Here is an 11,782-nt window from a genome sequence, read left to right on the forward strand (position 1 = left end):
ATCTTGAGTGTTGGGGTAGTATTTTTTACGTTGTGCTTCTGAAACTATAATTGTCAGCAGCATGTCTTTGAGAAGAGGAAAAAGAAACACCCCATTTTGTTTGCCTGTTATTATAGCAGTATAAAAGCGGTAAAATTTCCATGTAATTTTGAAAACTGCACTGCTGCTTGCTGGTTTATCGATGAGTGCTCTTGCCTTTGAGGAGACAATAGGGATTGTTGGAGATGAACTGCTGAGCCTCCCCTTCCTTGGGCTTGGGTCACCAAGAGAAGAAGCACAGACCTATGGCTGACACATCTTGTTTTCTGCCAATAGAGACCAGAATCCACTGCACTCCCTTATACTGACACATGCAGTCTCAGTAATAGCCAGCCAGACAGATAAACTATGCCATCTTCTATTTGGTGGACTTGCCATTCCAATTCTAGTGATGCTTTACCAAAAAAGGTACTATTTTTATTTCTTTCCATCGATGGGGAAAGACCATGGTAGTTAGCTAGATTGCCCATGGTTCCAGAAGCTATTCAACTATTTTGTACTCATTTTTGAGACGGAATCTCATGTAGTCATGAAGTCTCTATATAGCTAAGGATGACCTTGAACATCTTAGCCTCCTTCCTCTACCTCCTAAGTGCTAGAGAGACTACAGAAATTACTCCTTTTGCACCAATCTTGGTTAACTCCCACACGAGAAGCTGGAACTGCATATACTGGGATGTGAAAGGTGCTTCTTCAGTGTGGACGTTTTTCATTAGGTTAGGGAGCCGAGGATGGAGTGCCTAGAGACAACTCTGGCCACTTTCTTCATAGCAAACTCTCCCCAAGGATCCATGAACAGGACAAGTGATCCCTGTGTGAATGAGAATGCCCATGAAAATCTGAGAAGTATTTACTATAGCTTTGTTTCAAAATTCTATTGCTTTACAGTCTTGTGGAGGTGGTATAGGAGGAAGGAGTGGCTGGCTCCGGGGCTCTGTACTTCTCTTTGAGAAAGGCAGGGAAAGTGTGGGCAGATCCAGGATAGTAATCAGAGTAGGGCAGATGCAGCCAGCATTAGCAGCCAGGTGTGGGTGGGTAACTGATCTTCCCTCAGATGCTCACACTGGTTACCAGACACCTGTCTTAACTCCTAGTAGAGACTTAATCCACCATCTTGCTTTAATTTCTGAATTCAGATTAGTGGGGAAAAAAACCCCAAATTCAAGTATTAGGTATGCTGTATCTTTGATAAAGAACTCTGTTTGCATATATAAAATATATTTGCATATTTATATATAAATACTCTGAGGACAACATGAAACCCACAGTAAGATGTAATCCAACTCCGAACATCTATAGTCATCTATCATTAAAGAAAAGCTCTCCGCGGGGCCTCAGCAACCACCACAGAAGGTGTTACTGTTCACTCGGAGCAGGTAACTGAGAGGGCCTCTGTTCTGGTTATTTTAGATCCAACGTGGCATCTGTTATGGGGGTGGGCATACCTGGGTACTCAGAGAGACCTCAAGGCAATTATTGAATTCTGATGGTGCTTTTGGCTCAGATCTGGGAGACTCCTTTATTTTCTGCCTGGGAATCAGACTCTATGACTTGTAGCGTTGCCTGCTCTCACCGCTGTGTCTCAGTCCTCAGCCTTCTCCATTCCCTATCAGCACAGCATTGACAACTAAGTGGGAACCACATAACATTAAACTTGGCTTTTAAACTTTTACAGAAGTAACATCTTTGCTCTTTTTAGTTTCATGTTAGGTGGTTGGTCTACTTAGCAATTTTAAGCAGAATTTGCAGGACTTTGGAAACCGCATCTATTATAGATTGGGTGCAAGGCTAGCTGTGAAAAAGCAAGAGTTGCAAACAGCATTAGACCTTCAAATAGTAGCAGTGAGCACTTATCAAAGGATACTGTCTTTGTGAGCTCAGTGTGGAAGGGGATGCTGGTTCCTCACAGGTCTTTACAGTTGATAATCACTATCTTTAGGGCTATCTATGGGGAAAAGAAACTGACAGACATATAAATCTTACATTTTTATAGCACTCCAATCCTTTTTTTTTCAAAGTGCTCTCACATCTATTATCCCATCTTGACCTCCTAAGGAAACTGTGAGTTGGACACAGCACGTATTTTCATCCTGATTTCACAGATAAGACACACAAAGGTTAAATCACACAGTAAGACAGGAGACAGGCTAAACAGCCATGCCTGATGTTAAACCTGCTAGTGTCTCTTCTGAAAAGCACTCCCCTGTTTCTTCTCTATTCTCTACTATTCTTTCAGAATTGCTGGCTTTTAACAAATATGTTAAACTTCCTTTGATTGATTTTTGTGTTGATGAATAAAGCTGGCACGCATTTATTCTGTATGCCATGATATTTTGAAATTTGCACACACCGTGGAATAGCTAACTGGTCTACCAAACAGATGTTTCATTCATTTTTCTTTAAAGTACCTTAACTCCACCTGCACAGAACCTGGGACAGGGAAAAATAGTCCCTACGCTTATATCTCAGCACCAAGTCAATGGTGTCGGATGATGGGGGCATTTCCTAGGTATCTTGTGCTTTTGGTGATTCAAGTGCTCAGCGGAGATAGAAACCCTGTTAGAAGCTCAGCGATGGAAGGCCTAATGGTAAAGTCAATGACTTTTCCTCAGGTAATAGCCTAGAGTGATTTGACATTAAAGCTTTGTTAAAATTTCTCTTCTTTTGGCTTCTAGGAAATCAAGCAGCTGATTATCTGATGACATTTTCCTGTCTTATCTTCTTGTTTACCTCTTGAGTTTTTTTTTCTCAGACAGAATCTTTTTATGTAGTCCTGGCTGTCCTGGAGCTTGCTATGTAGATCAGGCTAGCCTCAAACTTACAGAGATCCTCCTGCCTCTTCCTGGGATTAAAGGCATGCACCACCACAGGTGGCTTCTTGGTTTATTTTCCGCCCAACTCATCCTTATTCTTTGTTCATTATGTTTTAATTGGTTTTAATGTTTTTGAGGCAGGGTCTTATGTCTTCCAGTTTGGCTTCAGATTCACTTTGTAGCCAAGGATGGCCTGGCAGACCTGAACCTCCTGGCTCTACTTCCTGAGCGCTAGGATTACAAGTAAGCACCAAGTTCCCAGTATTATTCTATGCTGAAGCTGACCCTCTAGTAGGCAAATGCTCTACTGAACAAGCTACATCCCCAGCCTTTCACCCTTGCTTTTTGCATTAAACAGTCACACAAAGAAGAGGGTGTTAGTGAGGTGGTTGTGAAAGGGCTCATTTAATTCCAAGGGCTTGGGCTGTGGAGTGTAAGCTGTGCCGAGCATAGGCTACATCCCCAGGGGCTGTCACAGTGTGGTGGTTTGAGTGAAAATGGTCCCAGTAGTCTCATAGGGACTGGCATGATTTGGGGTGTGGCCTTGTTGGAGGAAGTGTGTCACTGGAGTGTGGGCTTTGAGGTCTCAGAAGCTCAAGTCAGGCCTAGTGTGACTCTCTCCTCTTGTTTCTTTTGGACTCTGATGTAGAACTCTCAGCAACTTCTTCAGCACCGTGTCTGCCTAGATGCTTCCATGCTTCTTGCCATGATGGCAATGGACTAAACCTCTGAACTATAATCCAGCCCTAATGAAATGTTTTTCTTTATAAGGTATGGTCATACTGTCTCTTTACAGTAATGGAAACCCTAACTAAGACACACTGTAACAGGAACATGTTCAATATGTGGATGGTGGCATTTCAGTGACTCTCACTTTTGTCATGACCTGTATTTCAAATATTCCTGCCCAACACCATCTTCTGGTTAGACATCATCTTAAACCCAGGCCACTTAAAACTGATCACACCAGTTTCTTTCCACCTACAGAATAATTCTTTTATTTCTAAATTATTTTAAGTTAATTTGATGTATATGAGTGTTTTGTCTGCATGTATGTCTGTGTACCACGTGTGTGCAGTGCCCATGGAAATCAGAAGAGGGTATCGAATCTTCTAGGATTGGAGTTGCAGAGGGTTGTGAGCTGCCATGAGAGTGCTGGGAGCTGAACCTCAGTCCTCTGGAAGATCTGGCAACACTCTTAAACACTGAGCCAATGTCTCCAGTCCCACAGAGCTCTTTCACATGTTGGCATCCAAGTATCTACCTCTGTGAACCTCAGCTTTATCGGGGTTAATGCTCCTTTTCTATGCTCCTTTTTAAATTGGGACCTTTCCACTTACCCAACCCTGCAATGCATGGGACCCCTGACACAGTGGTAGGCTGTATTATGGGCAGTGGCTAGGTCAGGGTGTGTTCACACACCTATTGGCCAGTTGTTGCTTTAAGCTTTCACATCACTTTGAAACATGGAGGGAAGTCTAGGAGAGTATTAGTTGGTAGCTATATAGCACGATCTGCTGAACTAGCTTGTTTTGGCACTAGAATCATACTTTCAGGCCCTGTAAATCCTTTAGAGAAACTAAATTTTTCCTAATGTCTTGGACATGAGATCCTGTCTATCCATACTCATATCAATGTTAATAGTGCTGATATTTCCTGTCTTAAAAATATTATTTTCATCTGCTTCTTTCTCTGTGACTGTCCCCATACGCCCTCCCTCTTCCTGTTGAGATAGGGGATCTCTCTAGTCCAGTTTGGCCTTGACCTGGTAACTCTCCTGCTTTACTGTGCACTAACATGCCTGGCTTCCATCTTTTCTCTTCCTCCTCCTTCCCCTTTTTGAGACAGGATCTCTGTGTAGTCATGGCTGTCCTGACCAGGCTGACCTCTAACTCACAGATCCAACTGCATCTGCCTCCTGATTAAAGCATATGCCATTACACCCAGTGTTTCCTCCTTTTTTTATTGTACCATCTAACCAGATTCCTAGTGACAAGGCTAAAATCATGTAGTGACTTTCTAGCATATGTATTTGATTATTCTTATCCCCCTTAAGCTCCATCTTATTTGTTGCCTTTTCTGTTTGAATTTCCTATACGTTTAACACAGGGAACCTTGGTCTGTCTTTTTGAAATTTTTTTCTTTAAGATTAAGAATGGCACATAGATTAAATTATCAAGTTGTGTCTGGGGTCAATTTTACTGAGGCCCAGTGAGTGACCACAGTGATGACTAAGTAGAAAAACCTCCCTGACCTTTCCATGCCTGCCTCTTCAGCTTTACAAGAGAAGTAGCAGTAACTCTCAAAGGTAACTGAACAGATTTAGTGGGCGAATGTCTGCAAAATGCTCACCACTGTGCGTGTTTAAGTGCTCATTTTGATCCACATTTCATTACTGCTATCTCTAAGCAACTACCTCCCTCTGCTCCCGATATCCACTGCCCTCTCTGTCTCCATCACTTGTGTACCTTCCCAATACTTATGACTTAAGGTTAAGCACTGTTGCGTTATAAGTTCCACAGCTGTGTAGGCTTTGAACTTTTTCAAACCTACTTTATTTGGGGTTTTTAAAAAAATACTTACATCTCCCTTCCAACCCACCTGCCCTAGATATAAAAGAAAAGAGGTTAATGGGAACAGGAGAAGCAGACCTTTTTAGTCTCAGTTTCTGGGAGCGATTCCACTCTTTGTTGTTAGGGTTACAGCAGACCCGTTAAACAGCAAACCAGCAACTCAGCAAAGGTGACTGCAACCACAGCAGCCAGAATCTGGAGCAGCAGCCAGAACCTTGAAGCGTTCTCATGAACATTTCTCTCTAGGTGCATCTGAAAATGGAGTGACGAACAGCCAAATGATAGGAAGTAATGCCAAGTCCAAAAAGCTAAGCTTCTTGCTTTGGGTTAATATACATATATATATATATCTTCTCAGAGTCCGTACTAGGATGTTTATCATTGGGCAGAGACTATGCCCCCAAAAGAGGTGGCTCCCTCTTCTAGTAGACAAACATCACTTGTTCTCTCACAAGTCTGTTTCCAGCAGACAAACACTGCACACCCTTACACAAGTCTGTTTCACATGCCACACTTGGGATCAAAACAAAAACAATGTTTACATCCACTACACAACTGTATCATTATATTGAAATTTGGTTGTCTAGATCCTTTTTAAACTTGCAGCTAATACCTTAGAACAGACCAGTGCTCCTGACTGGCACCCATGATAGGCACTGTTGGCAGACTCCCTATAACACGCATCTCCTCCTCCAGCAACTTTTAACACATTGGCCCCACTATGATAATTCCATATTATTTAAAAATATTTTATCAGATCTCTGAGAATTTTGTACAATGTATTTTGATAATATCTACCCCCTCTACTATTTTCTGGTCCACTCCCTTGTCTGCCCACTAAAATTTGTGTCCCTTAAAAAGATTAAATCCATCAAGACAAATTTGTGCTGCCCAAATATTTAAGATATGTGAGCATGGTTGATTTACAAGGGGCTTTACTCTTAGAGAAAACTGACTCTTTCTCTCTTAGCCAGTAATTCCTCAGGTAGGGGTGGGACTTCCTGCCTATCTTGCCTCTTTGTGCTGATTTGGTCTGACGTGGGCTTGCACAAGCATTGTGCATGTGTCACATCTGTGAGTTCCTATATGCAGCTGCCCTGATGTGCCCAGAAGATGCTCTTTCCTTGTAGTCAGCCACTACCTTTGCCTTAAAACTCTCTCCATTCTCTTTTCTGAGCTGATGCCTTGGAAGGCGGGTGTGTCCATGCTTCATTTAGGGCTGGACATTCCACAGTCTCCATTTTTGCATCTTGGGCAGTGTGGGTCTCTGTGTCAATCATCATCCACTGCAAATAGAAACTTCTCTAATGAAGGTAGAGAGATGCATTACTTTATGGTTATAGCTATAAGTCATTAGAAGCTGGTTTAATACTACTTCCATGTAGAAGACTAATGGTAATAGGCTCTTCCCTATGGCCTGTCTAGCTGTAGGATGTTGGTCCCAATAAAAGTGCCAGGTATTGCTTCCATCATGTGGTGCAAGTCTTAAAACAAACCAGAATGTGTTTGGTTACTCCCATAACATTCATGGCACTATTGTACCATTGGACATGTCTTGCCAGGCCAGTCATTGCTATAGCTCTCAGGGCTCGCAGCTGAGTAGGAACTGTGATTATTTCTCTACTCTAGTAGCTTGCATAACACCTTCCAGATCTATGAAAGCTATCCAGTTGGGATGAAGATTTAAGGGGAGTACCCACATGCTATTGCCACATTCTATGACTCAAGCATGTGGTGTCTTCAGCTAAACTGTGAAGGGCAACCAAGTGCATTGTCAGTAGCTTATAATGTTTGGGGGGGGCGTGTCTGCGTGACATTATTTGCTTATGACTCCAAAAGAAGTGTTCCATTCCTGGCACTGGTGTTTTTATTTGGTAACCTGTAGTATCTAGTAGGGGCATTTTCTCCACATGATTGGTTAATTCTATGTGCCAGTACCATGCTGTTTTCACTACTATAGTTCCGTGGTGTAACTTGAAATCTGTAGGAGTTTTCTTTGTTTTGCGTTGCTATTAACGATTATTTTGGCCAATTTATCTGGTTTTTTTTCCATATGAAATTTATGATTATTTTTCAAGTTCTGGGATAGAAATTACACTGAATCTATAGATTGTTTTTTCTTGTTAGCTTTTCACCACTGCTGTGATGAAACACCATGGCCAAAAGTAACACAGGGAGGGAAAGGTCCATCTTTTGGGGATGTCTTGAGGAGAGACTTTTCTAAGAGTGATAGCGGGGGGCAGTGGGATCAGTTCTTCACCATCCTACCCTGTTTCTCTACCGCTTTCAACATTTTAGAGATCAGTACACTAAAGCTCTCTAGAGAAGGAGAGAGAGAGAGAGAGAGAGAGAGAGAGAGAGAGAGAGAGAGAGACAGAGACAGAGACAGAGACAGAGGCAGAGGCAGAGACAGAGACAGAGACAGAGAGACAGACAGGGACAGAGACAGAGAGAGACAGAGACAGAGAGATAGACAGAGAGACAGACAGGGACAGAGACAGAGACAGAGACAGAGACAGAGACAGAGACAGAGACAGAGAGACAGACAGGGACAGAGAGACAGACAGGGACAGAGACAGAGACAGAGAGAAGGAAATGAGGCTTCACACCTAGGAAGTGAGAGTTGTAGGTAAGGTAAGGGCTGATAAAGAAAGAGCAAAGTTCACTGAGTATAGACTACCATCCAGTGAGGCAATGGTGGCCAGGCTTGTGTCAGGAGACCTGCAAGGGTCCCTGCCTTAAATTGATGTGGTTCTTCCCCAAACTCCCTAGTCCCACAGAGCACAGACAAGATGCTATGCTTTGCCTATGAGATCTGGATCCTCAGGGGCCTCTGTGAGCAGCATAAACACCCTCCCGTGAACTCTAGGAAAAGGAGAGGAGCTTAAATGGAGGTCTGCGATGCTAAAGCCCAGGTTCTTGCCCTGAGACATTATGCTCACCAGATCCTCTGTGACTGGGGTCACAGAAAAGTGTGAGCTGCCATGTAGGTTCTAAGAACCAAACCTGGGTTCTCTGAAAGAGCAGCCAGTGTTCCTAACCACTGAGACAACTCTCCAGCCCTCACTCCCTCCCCCGACCATCAGCATCAACATCATCAGCATTGCCAGCATCGTTTTCACTATACTCATGTACACAAAAGGCATCTAAGAAGTTCAGGGTCCCTTGGTGCATTGTGGGAGAACAAGAATCACATTAGGCACCTCTCAGCACTTTGCACTAGTATCCCCAATACCTCCCCAGCCGTCCGATTTCTCATCTGTACGTGTGATTCATCTTTATCTTGCTCTTTATTTTTTTCAGACAGGGTCCTCGTGTATTCCAGGCTGATCTCAAATTCCATAGGTAGCCGAGAATAATCTTGAACTTTGAACCTCCTACCTCCACCTCCCAAATGCCTAGATTATAGAAACCTCCACGTCTAGTTTATACAGCACTGGACTCAGAGCATCATGCATACTAGACAAACCTTCTAGCCACTGAGCTACATCTCAAGTCCCGCCTTCACCGTCACAGCCAACACTTCATCATAAGGGAGGCCTGCACAGAGTTCCCTGAATCTACACACAGGTGGCAGCTTGTTATCTATCTCTTCTTCGTAGCACATGCACTCCCACTGTAAAACGTTCAGAAGTGGGTTCTCGATGTCCAAAGCAGGCCCTGATGAAAAATCCCCAGGCGGTTGTAACAAAAAGCTACCTATTTAAGAGGGCTCCCCTTTCAACAGGACACGGCGTCCTCCTGTCGGGCTCAGGCCTGCTGCCAGCAGAGGATGCTTGCCACGGATGGCTCTTCCCAGGGTGTGTGCAAGATGGTCTTGGCAGGTGAAGTCTCTGATGGTTGTGAAATAAAGGAGTTGTTTCCTGGGCTTCATTTCAGGAGGCATGTAAGGGAGTCACTCAAAGTTGTGATGGTAGAATAAGCCACAATGCTTGGAGATTAATGGAGTTTAAGAAAGTGAAAGGCATCCAAATATATGTTCGTTGTGCCCTCATTTTATCGAGCACTCACTTAAGTGCTTTCTAGGTGTTACCAGCCCGAATACTTATTGCAACATTAAAAAAGGAGGTGGAGAGACATGACCCCGAGATCCCACTTGTGTTCTTTTGTTACAGCTACTTTTTTTTTAATGGGTCGATATTTATTTTTTTAAACACATTTTTTAATAAAAAATAAAATAATTCATATTACATCTCATTTGCTATCCCATCCCATGCATCCTCCCATTCCTCCCTCCCTCCCACTTTCACCCCATTTCCCTTCCTTATGACTGTGACTGGGGCAGACCTCCTCCCTCTGAATATGATGCTAGGGTATCAAGTCTCTTCTTGGTAGTCTGCTATCCTTCCTCCGAGTGCCATTGGGCCTCCCCAACAAGGGGACATGACCAAATATGGGGCACCAGAGATGGTGTGAAAGTCAGTCCCCAGGCTCCACTTAACGTTACACCCACTTCTTGTTCCACTCATGTGGATGACTTGCGTACTCTTATCTTATCTTCTGGGCTGTTGTACCTGATTCCTGTTCCCAGTTTATGACTCCACAGGAAAAAAAAAAACCAGAAGCGTGTTGAGTGGCTTGTCCATGGCCACCAATGTTTCGTCACATGATGCATGTGTCAGCATGATTCCAGCTACTGTCTCTTCTGGAGCCAGGGATGTTGTCGGCTCCGTATTTGTGCAGAAACTCCGCCTACTCTTGCTCTCTGACGTCTTGCTTGAATAGTCCTTCCGCCCTACAGTGTTGTATCATTGCTCTCTGCACGTTCTAGCAGCCAACCTTAAAGAAGATGATGAACATCGAAGAACCTCCTTAAGGAGATGGCGTCAAATGTGGCAAACAAGCCACTGGGCAAAATGTCCTCACTTCAGCCACCGACAGAATTCTGCCTAAAAATAGGCAAGCTTGGATGCAGGCAGAGTTGACGACCAACCTCTGCCAAGACAGGGTAAACAAGCCCTCAATAGTTCCCGCCTCACAAATATGTATGTCAGATATACTGAGCCAGAAGGGTGAAGATGATGCTCCAATGGTATAGAGTTTTAGGTGACTGTTCAGGCAGAAAACTGTCTTTGTCATTTTTTTTTTTCATTTTGGAAGCTGCTAACCTGCACTTCCTGTTTACTCAGATAATTAATTTCATTCCTTCTCAAGCTTCTGATGGGATTGAAGGCCAGATAGTTTAGTTTCACAATTAAGCTTAGTTGTTTAGTGGTTAAGATGTGTTTAGGTCTAGATAGATGTTTTAAGTTTTTAATGATGAGATAAGATAGATATTGATTTACATTCAGAATTTTAGACTCACCAAGATAGGAAAATGTTTTCTTCAAGGTTCATAAATACAAATAGCCAAAACACTATGAATGTAGCATTAAAATAATTCCTGGTTGTTTTGTGGTTCTTCTTGCTGTATGTAGTTTATCTTATAAATGTGTAATAATATAAATGTATATATAATAAAAATATTAATAAAAAAGAAAGAAAGAAAAAGAGAAATTCTTTTTGGCTCTGTATGTTCCTCAAATTGCCAGTCTGCTTTTTTGTTCCCTTTATAGCAGAACTTCTCAAAAACGTCGGGTACTCTTGGGCTACAGTGATGGCTTAGTGTGCAAAAACACTTGTTCTGCAACAGTGAGGACCTAAGCTTTAATTTCCAGAACCACACACAAAGCCATTCATGCCTGTAGTTCTAGCATCGGAGAGCGTCCATCTCTTTGTGATGCACCTTTCTTTGGTTCTTGCAAACTAGACTTTGCAGAAGAGTTGTAGAAGCCTTAGGGCTTCTTCATTGTCACTCTTGTTTTTGTTTGCTTGTTTGTTTTTTATGGTTGTCAGGAGCACTTCATAGTTGGCATTGTGTCTGGAGCCCTCTGGTAATTTTTTTTTTTTTTTTTTTGGCTGTGATGGAGCAGCCATTGCTAACCATGGCCCTGGTCCCTTGATTGCTCCAAGTGTTACAAGATGGTAATATTTCTTATTTTCTTATCTGGAATATTCCTTTTTATGTGTTACAGTCTTTCACCAAATCATTAAGTTACTTGGAGATATAGTTAATTCAGGAAGGACAGGGTTTCTGAATCGTAACATTCCCAAAATACAACCATTAAAACAGACAAACAGACAGATACACAGACAGACAAAAAGCTCCAGTCTACCCACTGCACTCCTTCCTGCAAACAACATGACATCCTGTGAGCCCCTACCCCCCTGGTAGGGACCTGCAAAGCCAGTCTTCCTACCTGTCTGCCCATCTACCACCCCACCCACCAGGACACGGTGGATTTTTTTTTTTAATTTTCATCATATAATTTTTTCCTTTTTTTATTAATTTATTCTTGTTACATCTCAATGGTTATC

Source organism: Acomys minous (genome assembly GCF_964271855.1).
Source record: "Acomys minous genome assembly, chromosome: 4".
Classification (NCBI taxonomy): domain Eukaryota; kingdom Metazoa; phylum Chordata; class Mammalia; order Rodentia; family Muridae; genus Acomys; species Acomys minous.